At 39.8% G+C, this 25,038-nt stretch overlaps 1 protein-coding gene across 1 annotated transcript in view; it reads left to right on the top strand.

Moving 5' to 3' along the window:
- GTF2E1 (general transcription factor IIE subunit 1) overlaps positions 1-25,038 on the top strand; it is a 50,088-nt gene that overhangs the window by 14,297 nt on the left and 10,753 nt on the right. The gene's annotated exons all lie outside the window — the stretch shown is intronic.

The following is a 25,038-nucleotide window of genomic DNA, read 5'->3' on the forward strand; positions in this document are numbered from 1 at the left end:
AGAAAGGGATGCAAGACAAGTGGGTAATGTGAATCAGAAAGGTGATGCTGGTTGGGATGTTCTCAATCACAGTTGTAATCACCAAAGTATTTTGTTGCTTTTTGAAATCACAGCAGTTAATTACTTGTCTGCTCTTCCTCCTCCCGCAGTTTGCTCTTGGTTTGCTGAATGATTTTGTGAGGATGTCTAGCTGTTCCTCTAAATGCACTGTAATGGTAACATACCGTGTATCTGTATGCCTTTCTTATTCTGTGTACTGGTAAGAAATTTAATTTGGGAAGAACAAATTGAAGGTGACAGTATCAGTTTTATAGAAGGAAAGACAACATCTTGAATATCATTTTAACCCACTTGTTTTACTGTCAGCCTCTCACAGGTCCTTTGTCTACTTCCTAACAGAATTGCACATAACACATTCAGAGACTGGTTTTGTGTACCTGTCATAAGGCACTTAATATCACATTCAGGCAGCCTGTGTGCAGCTGAGCACTTGAATGGTTTGGGCCCTGTTTCTGAGATTAGAAATTTGACTAGTCTTTCATTTTTTTGCTTTGGTCTTGTGTGCTGACTTCTGGAGCTACTGCCTTTTCTCCTGAGTGTTCAGCTCCTCACTTCATCCCCAGTGAGCTGCTCAGAGCACATCTGTCTTCTCATTTTCTTTTGAATTCCCACTTCCTCAGGCAAATTCTACATTAGCTTCAAAACTTCCTCATCTGATTTAAATTACTTTTGAGCCTGTCCTATCTATTTTGTTAATTTTTTATTATGCTTCCCCTTTTCCCTGCTTTTTTTGCCTTACCCTTTCTTGGGGAGCTCTTGTGTCCATTTCTAGTACATCTCTTTCTGTATTCTGTCCCTTCCAGCCACTAGAAAAAAATAAATCACATGGAGCTGTTTATTCTATATATTCACACAATGTAGGTTTCATGCCTCTGTTAAAGCTCATAAACAGCCAGTCCTGTTTGAGCTTTATGCTGTTGTTTCTTGTCCTTTGAGTTGAATGATTTTCAGACATTCGGGATAGCTTTGTCTGCAATGTAGTGCCATGTATGTGCTAGTAGGTGATGCTACCACTACAACAATTTACAGCTTTTAACCAGCCAAAATGGGGACTTGGCAAGTCTTAATGTAAACAGGCATACTGAAACTTGCCTTGAAAAAGAAAGGATTCAGAGCAGTTCTGCTTTGAACAACTTCAAATTCTGTGAAGTTGTGTGTTTTTATCATTGTTAGCTTTCCAAGTGCATAAAAACACATCAGTGTGATTTTCCTTGACTCTACAAGCACATTTTGTTTGTCTGTGCTGCCACTGAGAGCTTTTGGCAAACACCAGCAGAAGGAAAGTGTCCATGCTCTGCTTAGTTTTTCTATTTCTATTCCAATTCCTGGCAAATTCTCTAAGAGTATTCCTGTCAGCTTCACTCTGCTTCAGCTTGATAAGGCTTGGAGCCACAGGGAAAGGAAAACTGAGAAAAACATATCAGAATTAATGCATGTTTTCCTCAAAGTAACAATACTCTGTAGAGTGACTTAAAGGTTGCATCTGTAACTTGAACCCATTCCCTGTGGGTTGGGCACCCTGTCTGGAAAATAACCAGCTGGTCTAGCCATGGATCTCTCAGCTTGATGGGGAAATAGGTGAAGGTAGGGTTGGAACCTGTGCAAAACAGCAGCCAAGAGGATAAGCTGCTGCCTGTAGAATGCTAGCTGATCACTTCCCTGTATTCCACACTGACCTCTGGCTGGAATGCTTGTAGCTCTTAGATTAAAAAAACCTGTCTGATAAATGCATGCCCTGACTTACAATATTGATGCCTTTTTTTTTTTTGTTTTATCTGTGAAGGGCATTTTATTATTTGAAGTACAAGTAGTAATTGCCCTTCAAGTAAAGGTTATCACTTTAACTTCTCTTAGCTTTGCAAATTGAAATAGATTGCAGCAAGATCTCTGTGAAATCTGTGAATATTGCTAAGCCATTTATAGTGATGAAAGCTGAACTGCAGCATTCCTTTCTTTTATTCTAGTTACTTGTTCTTTTGAAACTGCATCCTTGGTAATATTGTCTCTGAAGGGTGTTACTCTTTTAGGCATGGTCATCTGTAAGTCAGACCAAGAGCTCATGGAGAATCCTGTAACTTGTATTGCAGTCTCTCTGTTACTGGATGCAATTCAAGGATATAGTATGTTGGCTTAGTTGGTATTTTGGTGTAGTCTTCTTGACTGAAAGAAAACCCACCTATCTGTGGTTCCCTCTGGGCTTCCTTTGGGTAATCCCTCTGTCCAGTTGTGTTTTCTTGGCTTAGTGTCTGGCTTAATTTATCTACAGTAGGACCAAAGGAAGAACTCTCTCAGCTCAGGGCTGCTGAGGTTGTGCATATGAGCTGCAGCAGAATTAGCTTCTGGAGAGGGGGAAAGGATTCCTCTCTTCCAGTTTATAGTGAATACATATTAAATCATCTGATGCTTCTGAATTAACAATAATTTGATGTGTGTCTCGTGCAGTCCAATTTTTGAATGTTTAATTTACCTTTTCAAGAGAAATGTCTTTGCTTAAAAATTGTGTTACAGTAATTTTAATTTAGTTGAGCTAAAAATGATCTGCGCGCTGAGATGAATGAGCAATGTGGTGTTCCTCTAGATAATACGAAGTTGTTCTAAGGTGCTGGTTTTTTTGGGTAAACATTAAAGGTTAAATTGTTCCCCTTCTCTAATTGCAAATCCAGCTCATCAGGAAGGGGAAACTGTAGCATGAAGTATAGGTTTGTGTTGTTATGAAATGCTGAAGGAAATTTGGTTTGTATCTTAAATTTTCTCGAGTTTACTGCCTAAATTATGGTCAAGAAATAAGTCCATATAGGGGCAGTTCCATATACACATTGCAATCTGTGATCAAGTTGCTATTTCACAGCTGAGTTACAGCACTGCTTTGCCCTTAGAGCACCTTGCATGCCTCATTCTCCACTGATAACCTGCTGTGGCCTCCTGGCAGAGCTTATTAACTTGTATCCTTTACCGTGCTCTAGAGAAATGTATTTTAAACTGCTGACTGGGCCCCTGGACTCTCTTTGTATAGCTGTACTTGGTTCTTAGCCAGAAAAAAAGCTGGTGTCTTTTTGGCTTTCAATTTAAGATCAGAGTGATACAGCTGGGTGTGTTTTCTCCCAAAGTGCTGTCAGGGTACAAGCTAGAGGCTCGGGTGTGCCCATCCTGTACTGATAGGTGTTTTCCAGAGCACTCTGCAGGTCAGGCATGGAGCTTGAAGAAAGAAAATCTGTCAACCCACGTCCAGGTAAGTGATTCTGCCACTTGAGGAATAAGCTTTTTTGCAATCTAGAGTTATCAAGGTTTTTTTGCTTGAACAATGTAAGATTTGGGAATGCAGAAAGAGGAGAGTGGAAGTGCAGACAGATCATGGGATCTCAAGTGCAAGGCAAGATGTGCTTTAGAAGATCAGTAAACAGTCCAGTGTTCAGTGTTCCACCTCAACTGTGCTCTCCTGAGAGAGGCAGCAATAACAGAGGCATGAAACCTACTTGGTGAAGATTTGCACTTCAAAAGGATTGGCAAGGCTTTTAATTCTCTCTACCAGGGATGGCCAGGAAGGGCATTTCATCAGAACACAGCATCCTGTCTTCATTGATTAAAAGAAATCTGGGTGTCTGAAGGGAACAGGCAGCTGCTTTGACAGAAAAGGAGAAAGCTCAATAATACAAATCTGTTCTGAAAATGCCAGTCTAAAATTGCATAATGGAAGCATTTTTTCTCTTCATAGTCAAAAATGTTCTTTTTCTTGGCTGTTTAATAGTTTTATTCTTACTTTCTTGTTTCTTCTTGGGGACTTAACATGAATTAACACAACTGGCTAATAATCAGGTTCTTTGGTTGTGCTTACAGGTGGAGCTAAGGTAGGCTGTCTTTTCTGGGTTCCTTTTGCTGTTAGTCTGAAACAGTATGATCCAGTTTGCTGATTTCAAACTGAGGAAGAGAGTTAAACTACTCTGCTTCTGAAAACAATCATGTTGACAAGTAGAAAAATGCCTTTAGTAGCTTTACTGCATGACTGGAGTATATAAACTCCTAGTGTCCATGATTATGGGAATACTTGAATACTCTAGTTTTAAGTTGCAAAGAGATTAGCAACTTCTGAATGTAATTCAGTGGAGCTGAAAGAAAAGATACCTTTTTAATTTCCGTAATAATTGCACTGAGCTGCTGGAACGGATTAAAAAGGGGGTTGTTTATCTACCCTGAAGCCTAAAAAGCAGTGAGGACAAGGATGTAACTTGACCATAAAAGACAAAAGATTAAGTGATTTGTGAATCTTCACTCAAGCTGAAATGGAGAGGTGGCAGTCTCAGTGGTTCTTCCTGCTCTGTGAACAAGATCACATGAATATATGATTGTTGTTGGGAACAGAGCACATCAATTTTAAAAACTAACAAAACCCAACAAAACTCATCTGAATATTCTTTTTATATGAGAAGACAATAAGAGCTGTAATTAAATTGGCTGGTCTGTGTAAAAATATTAGTGTAAAAATCTTTAAAATGTCGGAGAAGCTGATGAAGGAAGGGGCAGTAATTCTCGCCTGCTGTATGTGATGCTTTATCAGCTAAAACTTTGGGCTGCTTCTGTGCTTGACTTGATCCTTTTTTGTATTTTATGGAATTTAACTCAAGGAAATCTGTGTGTTCTCAAGACACAGTTGAGCTGCTTAGTATCACCCAAATATTTTTATGTGATAGCCGAACATCGCGTGTCTAGGCTGGAATGTTTTTGTTGAGGATTGAGTTCCTCAGTCCTGCCTGTGGTCCTCCCTCTCAGCCAAGGGTCTTGCCACTGGTAAATGCTTTGGTGATTCATCTTAATCTGCCTGGAGCTGGAAGTTAATGACCCACAAAAGCAGTAACTTGTAAAGCTGACAGGAACTTGCTGCTTTCAGGCAACAAAGGCTGCTGCACTTCTCAGCAGTTTAGTATTTGCTTCCAAAACATGATCCTGGTCTTCATCTGAATTTGTAGTACTCATTCAGGTACTGCTGTCTTGTTCTCAGGACTGCAGTGGTTACAGTCTAGTGAGGGAAAAACAGCTACATTTGTGGGACCAGAGAAGATGTGACTGAGCCTGAGTTTGACCTATGCCCATCAGCATGCAGCTTTTAGCTCCTCCTTAATGCTCCTTGGGTGACTGTGTTGTTTAGATACCACAACTTAAACTGGGCATAAACTCCAGACATCCCCCTCTATCACATCCTTATGTGGCTTTATCAATTATTACTTAGGTTCTCTGACTTCCAAATGGGAAATGTATAACACTTTTCCTCACACTTGCTTGATTTGCCTGGTTAGACTGACAGTTTTTGAAGCAGAACTTTTTCTACCAAATATTTTTTGCAGAATACCAGTTCTGTGCAATTCTGAACTTCTGTATCCCATGTGAGTAGGACCAATGCCTCATGAATACCAATGAGTCTCTGCTGGTCTTCAGCGCTGTTCTGAAATTTTATATTTATATTTAACTAGATGATAAAATTATAAACAAATGTTTACAAATTTCTGAGATTCTTCTGTCTTCTGCTGCTCTCTTGGATTAAAAGAGACTTTGTTACCTTGTTAAATGAATCATTTATAACCTGCTTCTCCCTCTTCAGAGTACAGGTAATGAGTTTTAACTCGGATTCAAGATCACTGGAGCACTGGTGCTTTTTCACCTGTGAAAGAAAGGAATAGGAGCTTGCTTCTCTTAACCCCTTTTTATTTGAGTTTTAGTTTATTAGCTCATTTCTATCATCTCTGGTACATTTCTAATAGCAAGATGACAATTTGCCTTGGAGTTGTGCCAGTTCTGCTTGCTCTGGTGGAAGCATTTGTGGCACCAAGCATGAGTGCGTGCTTAAGGAGAGGGAAAGCAAATGCAAGTAAACAGCACAGCAGGCCTGCTCTTTGAAACTCCCTGTGAGGGCTCCAGGATTTGCAATTAATGTTCCTATGTTTGTTTATAATCAGTTTTGGAAGAGCATTAAGACCCTGTAAGCTACTGAATGCTGAAAGACAGGAAATCGGGTTTGGAAATCTGAGAATTAATTTATGTGGTTGTTGTTTGTTTTCGTTGCAGATCGCTGCCTGCATCAGAATTTGTGCAATAAAAAAAATTTAATATGTATTCACTGATTTTTTATTAAGGCTATATAAAGTCACTTTCTTTAATGCAATGGCAGTGTTTGCTTACAGGTATGCTGTACAATTTCATGGTGTCAAAACATTGATTCCTCAACTTGTGATGACCCTTCATTTAAGATCTGCTGTCAGCTGTGATGCAAAATCCTTTAATATAGCTTGTGATACACCTTTTAGGTTGCTGCAGTTAAAACTTGGAATTGATCTCTTAATCAGAAGTTACTTTGTTTGAGAATATCCTGTGTGATATAGTTGCAGGCAGAGACACAGATTTGGATTGTCTGCATGAATCTTTCTAGGTGCAGAGTCTCAATGGTGATAGCAGATATTGTTTTGATACCTATTCTGCCAATCCAGAAGTGCCTTTTTAAGGCTCACAGCCATCATTTGTAAGCAGTATAGAAAATAAAGTGCAGGTATGGAAAAATAAATGGATGCTTTGGACTTCACTAAACAGCATCTTGTTGACTAATGACAATTTATGTAATTCATAGACAGTTTTTCATTCCAGTTGTGTCTTCCACTGAGGATTTGCCACCTTTTCCAATTTTGTCTTGTAAGTACATAGCATATGTACCTAAGAGTCTGTGTTCAAAATCTTTAGGAGGAAGTATGAAATTGAAGTGAACCAGGCTAGACTCTTGAAATGCCCTCTAAGGTTAACAGGAAGCAATGATTTTTTTTCTAAAAGTGGTGTTCTCCACCAGGTGTGCAATCATTTTGTGATTAATTTATCTGGATGACATTTCTTTAGTTTGCTGATAAGCATCTGGAACAGTTGAAGATTGTCTCTTCTCCCAACCAAAATAGATTGCTTCCTGTTTTTCTCATTATCCTTTATCTTATCTCATTATCCTTCTCTAAAACTTAAAATTTGGCGCACTTTTTTTTTCCCCTCTTATAATTCATACTCCTGATCAGTTCCCTCCTTATGGGTAAATTCTCTTCCATGCTTTAGCCTCCACCAATATCCAGTTTTCCTGAATGTCTTATGGAGTATAGCCCCTAACAAAATGGGCTGTCAGCTGTCCTCCACCCTTCCCCAGTCCTGAATTCCCATCACTGGATCTCTGCCATCATAGTTGTTACTTTTCTCTGCATTAACTCAAGGTAAACGCTATTCCTCACTGAACTGCAAGAGATTAGATAATGTCTTTGGAAACAGGAAGGAGGAGAAAAGGCCATCTGCAGGAGTCTCCAAAGTGGGATGCATGCAAAACAATCCATCAAGGTAGGAGGAATACTAAAAAAATATTTTTTGTAACATCAATAAAAATCTTCTAAACCAGTTTTTAATCTTAATCTTGTTCATAATTCTATTTTTGTGTATGCTTTATAATGTATAGCATATTATTACGTGTATAATTACTACATGTATAAGTACTACATGTATAATTTATAGGTGAATATTCTTATCGTTTCCTCAAAAGTTTGTTTTACTGATGGGTTATGCAATCAAAAAAGTGATCTGGAGCTTCAGATTTCCTCTTTTCTCTTCCAAAGACAACTTCCAGTCCCTTGCCCATGTCAGGTTCTTATTATGGAAGTTTTTTTAATCCTGATTTTTTTAATCCAGAGCATTATGATTTTGTTATTTGAGGGTTAAGTCAGACTCTGATTTGTTTATAAATTTGAAAGGCAGTGTTTTGTGCTCTTGAGAAGACTCACATGGATTTTAATAAAGCACCTTGATCTCCTGCTGACTGCTTTTGTCAAAAATCTGAATGTTTCTTCTTCCTTCCACTGGAATCTTTGTCTGGCTTTCCTTGACCCTGAAATAAACTCCTTACACACACTGAATATGCTGCTGTGAAATTGAGAGTTTTCTGGCATCTTTAACCTGTCTCACGTGTTTCTATGCATTCCTTTGGACGTGCATCAGATAAAAAGGATTGCTGTGACTCTTACGTGATGAACAAGCTGAAAGGTAGTCCTTGGAGCACACAGAAGAGGATGCCGCTACCTTTGTAGTGCTGTTCTACATCTTCTGCCCAAGGAGAATTGACACTATTCCAGTTTGGGATTACAGTGATAACAAGTGTTTGCTTTTGTGCCTGCTTCCCATTAAAAGCTCTTCTCTTCTTAACGCTGCAGGTTGCAGCTGAGCAAGGTTATGTGGTTTGAGGTTTTGCTTTTGTTTTCATCCTCTGTTACCTTACTTTGTCATAGCTCTAAGGAAAGACATCCCTGTGTCTTCAAATGGAATTAGAACAAATTGCTTCATTCCTCAGGTTGTTGTGAGTGAGGCAAAATTATTTTGGAAACATTTAGGAAAGTTGGAGGTTTTTGTTAAAAGAAAAGCCAGCAAAAGTGATAGGATCTTGGATTGTGTAAGTAAGGAAAGATGCTTATCCATGTGGGTAGATAATATTTGATGGAAACTTTCTCTGCAAAAAAAGTATGATTAATATAGGAATAGAGAAGTTCTCAGAATACTGTTTCTTAGATTTTTCAAAAATGTATACATGCAAAAATTTATTCAGGATGCAAGGCAGAGTAAAAAGTCTATTGACATTAGACTCTAGAAGTTACTGCAGTGATGAGCCTGAAATATCTAAATAGAATTTTCTGGTTTGGGTTTAAGAAGAGTGAAAAACTGATATTAAAAAAAATCAGGAAATTAGCATTGTTAAGGTCGATTTTCAACTTTATTTCTTCTGTACATAAGCATTTGACACAATCTGCATATGCCCTTTCTTCTCAGAAGAAATGCAAGATATTGTTTTTCTGCAAATGAGTTTTCTACCTTGTGTGCTGTATCAGATAGTATATGCTTGCACTAAGCTGCTCTTTCATGTATAATGTTAAAATATGCTGGCACTCTTAGCTGCTAAATTAATTAATTAAAAAGAACTAATAATTGTGTCAGTAATGTTCTTCTCTGATGGCAATAATTGACAGTGTTGCAGTGAGGTCTTGTGAAAGTATACATAAATGTAAATAAATTGCATGGGTAGATGTATGATGTGTTCCTAATTGGAAATGACTTGGTGATAAACCTATATAGAGACTCTGAGTTCAGGCTTCTAAATTATCATCCTCAGAGAAAACTTGAAAGGCTGGGATATTGTTATTTTCTTTCTGATGCCTCTGTCTGAAACTGTAGAACCTTTCATCTGCCTGTGCTTCAAAATATGATATTTAGAGTGGCACTATTCATTAGTTAATTCTGCTAAAGTAAAAGGAAAATGCAGCTCAGGAAACTGATGCAGATAACTCTTGTATTCTTTTGAAGAATTTGGAAGGGAGCCAAAATTAGTGTCAACAATGCTTTTGTTTAAGAAAAGATTACTTGCAAAACATTAGAAAATGTTCCAGTAATACAATTCAGTAAATGGGAGAGAGAGAAAGAGAGTCTTTCCAAGCGTGGGTACTGATACTAGACAAGGTATTAATCTTCCTAATTTTAGGCATTTACAGAGCAGACATGGACACTTGAGGCAGAAGAAAACTGCAAACAGAGCATCCATCTTTCTGTTTGCTGCCAGTGAAGGGAGCCCTGCAGGCCAGTAGCCCCTATGTTCTTGTGTTGTTTTAAGTGTCCTAAGTTCAGTGGAAGTTCTTCCTGCCTGTCATGTGCACCATGGGAATGGCACTTTCATTCTGGCCTTTGGAACACCTATTAAACTGGCATAAGCTAAAGCTAAGCTCACATATAGTCTGGTGTATTAAATACAATATAAATACTGTATAGTCACAGCATTAAACTTCTGCGTAGAATAACCCAATTCAGAAGAGACATTGAGCTATGCTACAAAAATAACAGAGTTTAGTTTTCTTCAAGAAAGCTATTCATTAATAAAATTTCTTGTTTGTGAAATCAAACTCTATCCCTTAGGATAGTTTTTGTGCTAGTCATTATTGTTTGGCTGTGCTTTATATTTTGAGTTGCTAAAAGCACAAATAGCAAACAGATCACAAATATCATGTCTCAGATTCTGTACAGTGTTTCAAGTATGAAGGTAAAATTCCTTGTGTGTACTTTGTTGTCATGACCCCTGAAACCATTTTAAAGTGTAAAGGTTCAAGCATATCATTTGTTTGGGTTTTTTAGTGGTCATTGCTTAAATGAATTCAAGTTGGATTAAGCTCCCTTCCAGCTTTGAAATCCATTCTCCCAAAGGGAGAGGGTGTGCCTCACAGCATACCTTGCAAGGGAGTGTGCTAGGAGCAAGAGAAAAGACATGTGAGGATTGAGAATTTGTCATAGGACTCAACCTGCAGTTTTTTACTCTTCTTTCAGCCTGCATGTGTTGGAGACTGGGAAAACAGGATAAGAGCATCAATAGATGTTCAGTGCCAAGTCAGACATAAAATAACCTGTTAAAGTAAAACACTCAGCTGGGACTTTCACTTGAACAGGTTAGCAGATGGTCTGTCAGTCCATGTGTAAGGCACTGGTGCAAGTGTTTGCTACAGTCCCAGCAAGAAAGGCATTCAGGCTCTGTGGGGTATTGATTAAAATATCAGGTATTGGAACTAACAAGAAGGCAAGGGAGAATGGATAATCATACAGGCCTCCAGAGGGGTGTGCTTTCTGGTGCCTTTCAATTACTGTGACCCTGGCTCACTGGCTTCCAGCATAAACATAGTCTAAAACTGGCAATCTGTTGATTAAAATGTACAGGAGAAAGCCTGAAACAAGAGACAGAGCATTTGTGAACCAGAATGTTGATGCAGAATCAAATTTTCCAAGGAAAGATGTTGTTAACAATTCTATTTATTAAACAGCCCTCAGTAGTGGGAGGGAAGTTCTGTTTCAATTTTTCATACTTGGTTGTTAATTTTATGTTTGTGGCTTTTAAAACGTGTGTTTCTGCTTTGAAAAATAGATACAAAATTGGGAATGAGTATACAGTAAAATTATCTGCATTTCAGAATATGCTGAAGGTTATTTTCAGATACAGTGCAGGGCTAGAAGAGATAGCCATGTCATCATCCTTCTCTGAAGCAGGGTAAATTTAACCTTCATGGCTGGCATATTGCAGGCTTCTTATCCTCAGTTTTTCATAATACCCTAACCTGAAGGGGTTTTTTACCCCAAATTAAAGCTGTGAGTAATCTTTTTATGCATGTGTGAAATGAAAGAACAGTTTGTAACTGTTTTCATTACTGTAATACCCAAAATTTGCTGTTCTCTACCACCACCTTCTTAAAACTAAACAAGTCTGTCTTCCCAGTTTTTCCCTAATGAAACATGTATTAAGCTGTGTCATTTTGTTAATTTGGAATTTTTACATTTGGTCCCTAACTACAAGTATGGAATCTGGAAGTGCACCTGGTTTATCAGGACGGGATATTCACAGGGAAGAATAAAGCAGGATAACATACTGTGGAGTGTAATAGTCATAGTCATGCATGACTTAGTTATTAATACAGCAGCCAGATTTTCTCTTACTTTCCTTGCAGCGCAACAAGTTTTGTTCCTGGCTTTGTCCTGTGTTATAAACCTGAGGTTCTTTGCTGTGTGCTGCCAAAACAATTACCCCCTTCTGGTCATCCCCCTTCCTTTTTTTTCTTTTTTCTCTCTTTTCTTTTCTTTTCTTTTCTTTTCTTTTCTTTTCTTTTCTTTTCTTTTCTTTTCTTTTCTTTTCTTTTCTTTTCTTTTCTTTTCTTTTCTTTTCTTTTCTTTTCTTTTCTTTTTTTTTTTTTTTTTTCTCTTTTCTTTTTTCTCCATTTGGAATGGCAGTCCTGTCTCCTAAAGCATTGATAAGCCCTACTCTTTCTTTAAATTGTGAACTAAATTCACAAAATTTAGTTACCTGACACTCACTAGAAAATACTGTGACCAGGGCCTCGCTTCATTCCCACCTGATACCAAATTACTGATGGCTACTCACTGAGAATATTGAGAATATTTTTGAGTTGTGCATCCTTCTTACTGTCATTTCACCTGTAGCCTTTCTTCTTGGTGGGGATGTTTTTTCAGGGCAGCCCAGCATCAGTTTACATCACACCTAATACCTGTTCTTCAGCATTTGTAATTATGAGATCTCCAGGAAGATGAAGCCAGGATGTTTAGAGTAATGCCAGGTTGGAGGACAAGAGAGTCTAAACTGATATATGACCTTTTCACTTTGAGCAAGACTTCCCAGAGATGTTGTGCAGTCTCCACCCTGGGGAGGTTTCAAAGCATCAGTAGATAAAGTCGTGAGCAGTCAGGTCTGATTGCCCTCATTTGTGCAAGAGGCTGGACTAGAGACATGCTAAGGTCCATCTATGTTTCTGTTCTTTCTCAAATCTGATCTTTTTACTCTTTATGTTTGTCTTTCTGAGATTTTGATGGTTCTTCATATCCCAGAGCCTGCTTTCAACAATTCCCTGTGTTCCCTGGGGGAAACATCATCAGATTTTGCTGATGGTGTATCACAGATGTGTAACTTGTTTTACCAGCTGTACAAAGCTTTAGGTTCCAGCTGATTTCCTTCTTTATTACATCATATCAGTTCCCACATACAGTGTTGTCTACAGGCGGTTTGCTGGTGACAGCAACACTTGTGAGCAGTGACACAGCCACAGTGTCCCTGTAACTGCCACCTTCTGGACTGTGCTTCTGTACCTGCAGGTGGCAAGCAGGGCCGTGCAGTTACAAAATGAACCTCCTCACTGCCCTGTGCCTTCATCAAGCCTGTCTTTCTCCCATGCCCCCAGCTTCCTTCCACATGAGATGTAACATCCTGGTGCTCCTTCTCAAAGGAAATTATTTAATCTAGTCTGTGCTACACCAGGGATGTTGTACACTAACTGGCACAGCAGCACAACTCACTTGGGCCAGTGTCTGTCTTTGAACACTGCATAGTTTTAATTTTTCAGTGGTGAGCTGAAGTGATCAAAAAAGCTCTTATGTTGAAATTTTGGGTAGACCTCAGAAAAAGTAGGCGTGCATATTCCCATCAGTAACTGGTCCACATCCATCACTTTCCCCTCTTTCTCCTACCACCTTGGCTTGTTCATTTAACCTTATCTAGCTTGCCCATGGAACTGAAAAACCAGCAGGTGTTCCCTGTCTGCTGGAGGAGAACAGGCAGTTGCCAGCCCCTCTGGTGCAGAAGCCCTTTTTGCTCTCTGGGATGCTGCATTTATCCATCTGTTTCCCATCCACTGTGCCTGCTCAGGGATGTGTGACTGGACTTGGCCCCTGACAGCACCTCCCAGCACAGCACTTCCAGGGGAAGGCTGCCCTTCCTGCCATGCTCTCTGCACTGGAGGGAGCAGGGGCTGGTTAAAAATAAATTTGGGAGCAGATGGTGAGGCAGATTATTGTTCATCCTAGGGTGATGATGATGATGTGCCAGCTAACTGCTGGTTGTCTATCAGGATTAATCAGAAGCTGTTGTGGCACATGATCAGTGAAGCCACTGCTCCCCCTGAAAAAGGGAAGAAAGCAGAGAAACAGCTCTGTAAAATAAATTGTTGGAAAAACACTTGTTTTGAAAATACAAGAAGTTTCTGATGGAGAAAAGACTAATAAGCAAAACAGGAATGTTTTTAGGATTTGATTTTTTTTTAAAAACGTACTAACACTTTATATATCTGCAGGTATGCTTTGCTTCTGAAAAGCAACTGGGAAAACTTGGTCACTTTCTTCTTGCATTTATTTCACTGGAATTGTAGATAATCTGAAATAAAAAGATTTAAGAGGTTTATAGGACCCTTACAAGCACTATCTCTATTGCTAGTATGAAATGTTATCCATGAATGCATCTGTTTTGGATTTGTGATCAGTGTCAGAGGAAAGGACTTGACACTTGCTGTGCTCAAAAAATTTCACAAATGTTAAATTTCTACACTCACAAAACAGACAAGGCAAAAGCTGACTCAGCCCACTGAGCTGAAAGGCAATATCAGTTGTGATGCTTTAGCAATCTGAAGGGTACTTTATCCCTGTTCCCTTGTTTTCACCAAAAAGGTTAATGAAATGGTTTAAGAATTAGCAGTTATGGATCACATTAAAAAATAAAACAGAAAGTGCATTCTTGATTATTGTTTTGTGATAAAAAATAATGGTAATTTTTAATCACTTAGTCCACTTAGATAGCCTGTCAATCTATTTTGTTAAACTACTAACATGTGTTAAACCAAATTTCTTATTTTATGTATTCAGCTTCTGTTGTCCAGGCTATGTCATGGCATCTCCTTTCAGAGTCCACCCAAGCTGATGTCCAAAAAAATGTTTTGCTAGGGTGTAATTTGTGGAAAATTTATGCTTTGTTTTAAAAGGTGATCTGCCAAGTATTTTTTATCTAAGACTGTCAGGTCTGTACAGTCTATCTGAAATAGCACATTCTCCACAAATATACAGTAAAAAATACAAAAATTTGGATGAAATTTGCTATTTCTTCACATTTTTAATCTGTTCTTCTTTTATACTTTCTATTAAGAAAGTAGTGCTGTTTTAAGTAATACCGTAATCTGAGGGCTCTGTCTGTATGTAACAGGGAATGTTAAGGCAAGGCTGAATTCAACTGCTTCAGCTTTTATTTTTCAGAGGGTCTAATTTCATATGTTAAAAATAAGATAGAATGGCTAAAGAGAGGTGGTGCCTCTGTACTAAAAATTTGCAGGTGTCAGACTTTCTGTTGCTTTGTCTGGCATTACTGGGAGCTTCCTCAGCCTCTGTCTTTAACAGTTCCATCAGTGAGATGGCAGATCACTGGTGGGTTATCTGCAACAGCAGTAATCTGTAGATCAAGATCCCTTTTAAAATATTCCTAATACTAACAGGTCATTTTCTCTTGCTTGGTGTAGAAAATAAAGAGAATGAAAATATTTTTTTTTACTGAAGTATTTCTTGTACATAAGTCAGACTACTGGAAAACTAGTCTCACTGGCTTTGTTTCTGATCAGTTCTCCTGTGTGCTGCTGCAGGAAGGTCAGGCTCTTACTATTTGGCATCTATAGCACCTGAAATGTCCTTTGTTAATTATTTTTTGTACTAAGTGAAATAATCTCAGGAACCTGTTTATTTCATTGCCCTTGCCCTTCCAAACTGCTCCTTTTGGTATGCAGATTGCTGGAGTGAGAGGATGGTTTAAAGGAAGTTGTGTGCACATGGGGTGGTTTGCTCTTTAAATCTTTTTAAGTGCTTGGATGCTGGTGAGGTGAGGTTTTGTACAAACCCTGCAGTGCGGAGGCGCCTGGCTCCATGGGTGAGCATTACTCAGTTTTACCATGAAACCCGTGATGAGAGACTGCAGCACAGAAGGCAAAAATCGCCCTTAGCTGGAGAGATATTTCTCCTCTAAGAAGAACTGTAATTGAAAAAAAGCACCTTCTTTCCAAGCAGGTAGTAGAAGTGAGAGTGCTGGGAATTTGCTCTTTGAAGTGTTGTTAGCAGAAATTCTGTTTATTAACACAAGCCTGTGGCACCTGTGAATGTTTCACCAGGCCACGCTGTTGTTTTAGTCCCTCTTGCCTGTGTAGGCCCATGTGGTTCCCACTGCATGAGTCAAAAGAAAAGGACAGAGAAGGTAAAAAAATACACATCCTTTATTCTTTCTTTCCCTGAGGCAGTGTGGGAGAGAGATCCCCAGACCTCAGTCCAGGCTTCACAAGAGATCCTGCCCAGTATAATGGGCCAGCACTTGAGCAGCCTCAGTAATTTCTCCTGCATGTTTCACCTGGTGCCCTGTTATTCATTCCTAATTTCTTTTTTCAACATTTTTGTAGTCCTAGTCTGTGTTAGTTTCCCTTTATGCTCCAGGTTCCCTCCTGGCATCTGTGCAGATCTTTCACTTAGAAACTGCCAACTTATTTCTGTCCATGGCAATTCTGGCACCGTCCTGCAGTTTGGAGCTCAGTTCAGTCCCGAGGAGCATCTCTTTGCATTTATTCTCCCTTACATTTCATGAGAAAATGGGGTCCTCCCTGACAGCCTCTAGGAAGCACTGCCCAAGCTTTCAGGGCTGCTCCCATTACTCTAATGGCTCTGCATGGACAGAGGGAGGAAGGATGGTTAAGCACTAAGTGCTGTCTTTGGAGGAAGCTTTTCCATCACCCTTCTTTGGGTTTCTCTTCACTCTCTTCTGCCAGCTCTGGCCTGAGGCCCAGGTTATGTGCAGGTGGTCCTGCAGGTGAGAGCTGGCTTGGCTGTAATCCTTCTCCAGCCCGGAGAGGTGGCCCTTCATGGAGCGCTGCTGGGACTGGTTTCATGTGGCATGTAGTTTTCACAGGGAGCAGGGGAATGGTATTTCCATTGAGAGTAAAGAATAAAGAACTTCTGCACAAAGGAGTTTCTAAAAGGCATAGCATTAAGAAGAAAAGAGAACAGTGGGTGGCTTGACTATCCAGAAGAAAGTCTCAAGGAACAAAAAAGAATTCATGGATATTTCTGTTTCCTTGATGGCAGGTAAGAAGTGAGGCTTCATGTGCTAAAATGTGAGAAATACAGAATGGATCAATAGATTGACAAAAATACCGTGTAAGGCAGCAGTTAAAAAGGTGGTATTTCAGGCAAAGGGTGTGTGCAGAAGTTTCTTAAGGAGGTCTGTTACCTTATGGCTGAGAATCCAAGTTAGTTGAGTAGAAAATACTGCCTTGCATCATCCTTCACATTACCAGCAGAAAGTCAGCTGAAAAGCAGCATTCATTCTCATCACATACTGATGTATATTTTTGCAGTGCTGGGGCACCTTCAAAAGCTGCAAGCTACAAGCATGGTCTCTTCCACCAGTAAATTGTTGGTCAGTATTGCCCATAAATTATTTCAGACCTTGAGGGAGGAAGGTAGTGTGATGTTTGTTCTGGTAAGTCTGTCTTTATTCTTAAGTAACCAACATGGGGAAAACCTGCTTAGTTTGTTGTGAAGGGCCTCCAAAACATCTTGGAAAACAAAAAGTGAAAAGTGGACTTAAGAGCAGCTTGTGCTCTTGGTGTTGGCCCATTCCATTATGTGCTGCTGTTGAAACTAAGGCTGGAACACCATGCAGGCTTGGAGTCCTGCTTCAATTCCTCTCTCTTGCTATTTCCAGCTGCTGCCATCCCAAGCACTGGAATGGAAACACACACTTCTGATATTGGCCCCGTTAGCCTTTCAAATACTGCCTTGGGACCATGGTTTAAGGATTTTGTTCTTGCTCTTTGTTCTTAAATAGATTTCTGGTGTGTACATGAGCAGATTTGTATGAAATGCAAAGTCTCAGCATCCACTGTGTGTTCCCTTGGGTGCCCTTCTTTTTAACTGGAGTTTATTATAATAAGGCAAAAAATGACATTTTACATTTTTTTCTAATTATCGGTATTGTTGTCTGTTGATGGCTCTGGGTGCTGATGTAGGAGATTTTTCTTGCTACGCATGAACTCTGATACTGAATTCTCTGAGGAGAATTTGAAAGGAAAGGATTTAAGTTGCCATTTCTGAGCAGTGGAATTTGAAGCCGTTTCGGACTATAAGTAGCATAGTAGGTGTGCCAGAGTTCTGGATTTCTCTGCTCAGGGAATGTCTTGTATGGTACTAAAGGGATTTGGTAGTGGCAGTGAACATGGAAGAAAAGATCTCTCAGAAAATCAGAAGTACTGGTGTAGTTTAACAAGTGGATCTCAGGCATGGGGAAAGTATTTAACATTTGCCATTGCCTGAAACAGGGCAATGTAGAAGAAGCCTCTGAAATCTTCTGTTTTTCTGTCCCCAAACACTTGAGATTTTCAAGGAAGAAAAACACTGGCCTTATGTATTTGAAGGTATTGCCAAGGGTGTCTTATCTTGGCAATTCCTCCTTCTATTGTTAACAGCAGGGTTCATTTTGTGCTGAGAGGGTCCGGAATGAGTGCTGGACACTATTCTTAGCCATCTGTAATAACATTCTAGCACCACCATTCTTCCAAATTATGCCTGGGATAATGTAACTGCTGGAGTAAAATCCGCTCTGCAGCTTAACAGAGGGACCTTCTGTTTCCAGGACTGCCAGTCCCTCAGTTTTTATACATTTACACACTGCTCTCTGGAAGAATAAATAATACATGAACATATGCATTGGCTAAGTGAAATTTCCTTCTGATTATAGTGAGGCACTGTTTAATGGCAATTATAAAATATGTTTCTTTCATCTTTTGCTATTCCTGCTGTGTGTTGAAGAGTATGCCTTTGTCTCTTGTTGTTGTTGTTTTAAGTTACGCTCATGTTTTTATTTTTTAAACAAATTGATCATTTTTCATATGTTAGTGAGTTGCAGTTTTTAAATCTTCTGAACACGTTTCTGGCAGAATTACCTCATCTAAATCAGAAATAGTGCTACTGCATGAGTGCCCTTAAATGAGGTGGCTGCTACATCTCTATTACAAGAATAGAATTTTTGAAAGGGACCTGATTGACATTTATCCCAAATGAAATGTTTACTCTCTGTTTAATACCTGGTGGGCAATTCAATACTCTGAATATATATTAAACATGTTTAATATTAAAATGTTTAAGAAGCATTATTAAGGCTCAAAATAGGTACTGAAAAGTCAGAGCTGTGTCTTGGTATGCGTGTATTATGAAATGGTGTTGAATTGTATGGTGAAACACTGGGTTTTCCACTTACTAAATTCATAGAATAAGCCCTTTTCAATCACCCATTTTCAAAGGCTGATTTGGAGGGTAGGAGTATATATGACTCCTTCCCAAACCTGTAGGCTGGGGAGCTGAATGCTCTTTCAGGAACCTGGATTTTACTCTCCTGTCTCCAGTGTACAGTTCCCATTTCGTATTGAACAGCAGGTCAGTGAAGACAAGCTGTTGGAAGGTGAACAGTCATTACTCATTCTCTAATTCACAGAAACCTATCTTACAACCTTATGGTCTGATACTGAGAAGGATCAGTCTCATAGCTGTTGACTCAGTAGGATTTATGCTAGAATATGTAGACTTGAGAAAAACTGGATCAAGATTTGGGGCACATAAAGTTAAAAGGAAGGGTTTTTTTACTTCATTGTGGAGTCTTGATCTCATTTGTAAACAGTAGATTACACAACTTTCTTAATAATTCAGATATTGTGGAAAAATTAATAAAGAGATTTAAATCTTTCTTCAGATAATAGTATTAGTTACATGATTTGTTCCTAGCCCCATTTTTAGCTGAAGTACCACGCTTGACATTTTCTAATGTGCGCTCCACATGCTTCCTCACTCATCTGAGGCAGAGCTGTGATAGAAAAGATGTTTTAGCAAATTTCTGTCTAGGATCTGACAATAGGATATGTCCAGCAGTGTATAGTATTGGCTGTTGCTGTGCCTCCTGCTCATAACAGTAGTTGTATGTACCTGGTATTAGGTCTTCAGAAAGAGAATAGGGGCATAGAGAAAGATGCTGTAGTTCATGAGGCTGTTACTAGGAGAGCTGTCAGTTTTGGGGACAGGATCTGTATTTAGCAGTCTGCATCTGCTCGGGTGCAGTGCTGTTCAAGGAGCACTGTGTGCTTGGCTCCAAACTGCAGCTACTGCACTGAGCTTCACTGGGCAGCACTGCCCATGAACCTTTCAGTTCTCTCCTTTCAGGTATCATCCACGTGTTCTGGATTTGCCCTAACACTGTCTCTGACCTAGGCTACTCATCTCAATTGCAATATCCCATATCTTCTTTTAGAAATTATAAAGCAAATTGTGTGAAGTCTGATGTGTTTTGGATTTCAATGGCAAAAATGGATGTTTTATTACAGAAGCGGGTCAGCGAATCTTCCCCAAATGCTGACATTTTCTACACATGGCCCAGTGTTTGTTTTCATGCCGTGAGTTCTGACAGCAGGGTCTGTTCTGGGCTATCCCAAACAGGACTAATATAAGAAGTTAAACTTTCTGTGTCACATTTCAAGAGAGTACTGCAATCAGCTCTGGGCTGTGGAGTGGCCCCAGGAGCTTAAGATCCAGTGGACCATGAAACCTGTCTCAGAAAGATGAGATGTGGCATTACATTTTATGTAACACACTGTGCTCGTAACTGGCTCTTTTATTGCATGTGTAGAATCACTGAATTACTTGCAAGAGAGAATGGTGTATTGCTGTGGTGTTCAGGAGACAGCTTTTGTTGGTGGATTTCTCTTGTTTTTACCTAAAGCAGCTGCATTTTTGGAACTCACGTGTGGATAGGAATGTACTAGGGACTATGGGTTTCCAGTACAGTGAGAAAAGAGGGACGGGGCCAGAGAAGGCTGCCTGATGAAATTAACAGCAGACTCATCTTTCTGTGTGGCAGGAATATATTTCCCACTCAGACACACTAGATTGCTTTCTCGTTGGGAAGGTGAGAATAGTTTGATGAGGGCTGAGAAGTCTAAGTTTGGGAGTCACTAAAGGACAACAGCTGCCACAGTCTAATCTGCATTATGATTAAGCCATTTAACAATCAACTGTTTTAACAATTAGCTCTGTTACCTTACATTAAGGTCATTAAAACTCTCTTTGCTTTCATTTAACTCCTCACGTTGAGTGTCCTTATAGCCTAATGTAGATTATGTTATGGTAACTGATGATCCAGGTCTGTTGTAGCCACTTGGCCTACTCTTTTTGTCTTTAATGATTAAGCAGAGATATGCCTTTAGGTGCTGCTATAAACATTCCTCTAAATCTTAAAAATCAATGATAAATGAAAGGAATTTAATTATAGTTTGTACTGACAGCACTGTGTATTACTTAGGTTGCTAAGTATTTTCATTACATGAGATTGTCTCATTGGTGGAGAGCAGGCATAGGAATTGTTCTGTGATTTTTGTTCTGTCCAAAACTTTGTCAAACATTTATTGTACACTGAGTTTTTCCCATTCTATGCATCTGACTATGTTTAAATTGCTTAGGAAAATTTAATTAAAAACAGTTTGGCTGTATTGAAGAATGGGCTGATGAGAAAATGGAAGGGGAGACCAGAAAAATGTATATTCTTTTGCCTGTGTAATATTGTTCTAAATGGCAATATTCTTTTCAGTGCTGTGAAAAGATCTTCCATCTCTCTGGCTTGAAACAGGAAATTTGTTTGATGACCAGGGCTCAAATCAAGAGGCAGAATTAGCTGATCTAAGAGTGTGGGGCAGAGAGGCACAGGAATGAGAAGAGGCTGAAATTGGAAAAAGAAGTCCAGGAAAAGAAGGATGAATGGAGAAGTTTGAGAAGTGAGTGAAGCCCATGCTGAAAAAGCAGGACAGCAAGAAGAATAGGAGCATCAGTGAAGGAAAAACCCAGAACTGGGATGGGAAGCAGATGGGAAGAGCTGGATAGGAAAGTTTAGGCGTGGGGCTAGCAGGTAGAATAGCAGATTCCCACAAAGCACCTCTCTTTCAAGAAGCTGGAGCAGCACCCAAGGTGTTTCCTTCTCATCCTGCCTTTGTTAGAGGAAGCAGGCTGGCACAGCATCCTGCTCCCCTGCAGCACTAGCAGGTTGTCATCTTGCCTTTGGTGACTCAGGTGGCAGAGGCCTGAGGAGCTGAGGGCTCCAGGTCTGCAGATGAACCATATGGCTGCTGGCACAGCGTCCCATGGTGGGAGGCATTTGTCTGCCTTCCTGGTGGTAGGGACCTAGGAAACTCCTGTCCTTTCTTCAGGAGTCCTTACTCCTGTCCTTACTCTCATTTTAACATCAGGTGAAGCACTTGGGGTTGAGTAGTGCTGAACTAAAGCTGCCTCTGCATCCTGTAACTTTTTTTCTGTGATTTTCTGCCAAAACATGCTTTGCTCAATGAGAGAGAGGAGTTATGCTTATAGAATGCACTTTTTGTCTGGCTTGCTGCAGAAAAAGGAAAAATGCAGTGTAAGAGTCAGGGAATTACTTGAGGAAAGTGGCTGTAGAAGCTACAGGAACATGATCTGATCCTTCAGGCTATCTGAGTTTGTGTGATGTTGAACTAGTCATTTTAAGCTTTTCAGAGGCTGTCATTAGCCACTGTATCTCATTTGAGAGGCCCAATCCTAGAGCCTGAAAGAAGAGTGATAAGAATACTGCACGTTCTGTTCTGAAAAAGAAGTTTCAGAAAAGCATCTCAAATCAAGTACTGCTCAAATCAGCAGATACTTCTGAAATTATGCCATCTGTGCCTCAGCTCACTCACCATGTAATGGTAATAATGCTACTTCTAGAAGAAGATTATGGGAGATTTTGAAAATAAATTAGCTTTATGTTTTGTGATGCAGTCAAGAAAAAAAAATTGGATGAGGGTGAAGGTTGGAGGAATATAAAGGAACTGAAAGATTATACTGTGAAGCAGTGTCATGCACCTACCATGTAATGCAAATGTCTGCTATAAACATGGAGTTCATCAACTGGAAACTACAAAGGAGAAGGAAAGATACAAAGGAAAAGAAAGATCTGGGAACATTGCTGGGTCTTGTGATAGTTGAGGCATCACTTTCATGGTCTCTTACAATGTGATCTTAAAGGGTCTCAGTGGCTATCAGAGAAGCACTAATGCCTTTGAGCCTTTGGGAGAACTCATCTGGACACTTGTCTATACTTCCATTTTCACAGCAGAAAGATGAGAGTAAACTGGAGAAAGGGTCAGTGAGGCTGTTAGCAAAGTCAAAAGAATGGGTGGCCAGTTTTAAAAGGTAAAGGAGAATATCTGGCCTTGCAAAATGAAGACTGAGGGATGAATAAGACAGCAGGTTGTAAATACACCTGAAGGATTAACAGCAAGATGGAAACCCGATGAGATGAGGTACAGTTCTTGGCAAAACAATCATTAGGTCTGAGATGAATGGGAATAAGTTGAGGTTGAAAATCAAATAGTTTTCAGAGAGAGTAGTGAGAGTCTTGGGCAGCATGCCAAAGGACAGAGTGGAAGACCCCTTGTTGGGCTGGAGGTGAGGCTTGAGCCCTTTGACAAGGGTGTAAGCAGGGCCTGGGCTCAGACTCAGGAGTCTATAGCCAGTTAAATGCGTTAACTGTAGCAGATGCTGCTTGCACACTTGGACACCCTGCCTTCAGTGCGTGTGGGTGGTTGACCTTTTCCTTCTCTCAAGTGAAATCAAGTCATTAGGAATTATCTCTAAATATTCTGGCCCCATACTTCAGAGCTTCAGCTGCTTTAATCTTAGTAAGCCTTGGGGAGCCAGATTACCAGCATATCTGCCCCCCAGAGTCTGGGAGCATATGAGGAGATCTCTTTCAGATGGCTGGTTTTTAACATGCAGCCAGAGAGGTCTGTTGAGTGCCTGAGCATGTGTTCAAAGAAGGGGATGTATGTGCTCTCTGTTAACCCTTCCAAGATGTAGAAAAGCCTCATGTCTATTTGCTCCAGGATATCTGTTAGTCCCGGTTTATGCAGCATTTTGGAATTGAAAAATTCTGTTGTGTAAGGGCTGAAGGAAAAAAATACATCGTTGGAGTGGAAACATTGCCGTTTTCAGCCTTTGGATGGCCTCCACTTCATGTTTGTCACATGCAATTCATATCTGAAAGGAATGTGTGTCACTGCTGATGTGATGTGCCATGTCATAAAAGCTTTGGTGACATTTTCTGACCTCTTAAAAACTAACGAAAGAGGTTTGCAACATGTAAATGCCATCTGCCATGGCAAAGCAGCTTCCCAGTTCTCTAATCACATATGCCTCTTGTGAAATGCTGCATCACCTTGAAAAAAACCAGCATATTAATGGAGGAAGCTTGTCGTTTCACTCATTCCCAAATTCTTTACATAATTCATCTATTAAATTTTTTTGCTTATTATGAACCCTGAGGGGTGGAATTTGCAGCAAATCCATGATAGCTTTAGGAATTCTGTTTCATTAGAGTTGTATTTACTTTCTGATTTTTTGGTACTCTGAATTGGAACCATTCTCCCTATAATCTTAATCTTTTGCAGATACTCATGGGGTTCACAGATGGAAGTGTGAAAAGTCTGAGCTGTCTTAGGAACATGTAGCAGGACTTGGGGGGTGTGTAAAAACAGGGGAGTGTTCTTCATTAACCTGTGCTTGTTCCCGTGGTCCATTAAGGGAACTGAGATGTGCTAATTATTTTTTATTGATTCAACTTACGTCACACTGATAGCCTCAGATGTGGGATAAGGAGACCAAATGTTGGATTCAGTTTTTGCTGGGCTGACAGCTTATATAATGAACAGTTTTGAATCAGTAGGGACAGTTTTTACAGCCTGGAGAAAAATAAGCAAAGTGTTTCATGCTTGGATAGGAGAGAAGAGCACTTTATCCACTTGTATTTTACTTTGCATAGTGCTGTTGTTGGCTGCTCTGGCTTTTGCATGTCAATAAGACAAACTTTCTAAAGAGAGGATTTATTGCAGGAAATGTGTCCATATTGCAGGCCACATACACAGCATGGATTAATTTCTGAGTAACAATGAGCAAAAGCTGCTTCAGATGGTGCCAGGGTACAAAACTGCATCTCTACAGACTGGTGAGAGGCAACAGATCTCCCTTCTGTCACAAACAGTGCTTTTTGTGTTTGCTGAGACGAGTGTGAGCATTGTGTAGCCCTCACCACCAGCGCTGAAGAAGTTAGGTCTGTTTTTATCGCTGTATTACAGGCAGGGAAGGAGTTCTGCTGAAAAATAAAGTGACAATACTAGCAAATCTGTGTAAGCAGCAAACCAAGATACCAGAAGCCCTGGCTTGCCAGCCTGTGTCATTACATCATGCCCAAGTGCCCTGGGCAAGCCCTGTTCTTTTGACTGTGTTTGTCCATAGCATTGGTGACATAGCAGACTTCAATACTGATTCCAATTCTGATTTTTATACATAAGATTATGATTTCTGTGGCAGGACCTATCCTCAGACTTCTTATTGGTATAAAGATCTTGTAATTTCTTCATTGGGGTATTGAGAGGTGAGGCCAGATGTGCGTGGATGTCACAGAATGGATAAATAAGAAATATCACCCAGGGGCAAGAGAAATGAAGAAACCTGTGAGCATCACTCTGGATGTCATGTTCTGAGGTGGAA

Source organism: Molothrus aeneus, chromosome 2 (genome assembly GCF_037042795.1).
Source record: "Molothrus aeneus isolate 106 chromosome 2, BPBGC_Maene_1.0, whole genome shotgun sequence".
Classification (NCBI taxonomy): Eukaryota; Metazoa; Chordata; class Aves; order Passeriformes; family Icteridae; genus Molothrus; species Molothrus aeneus.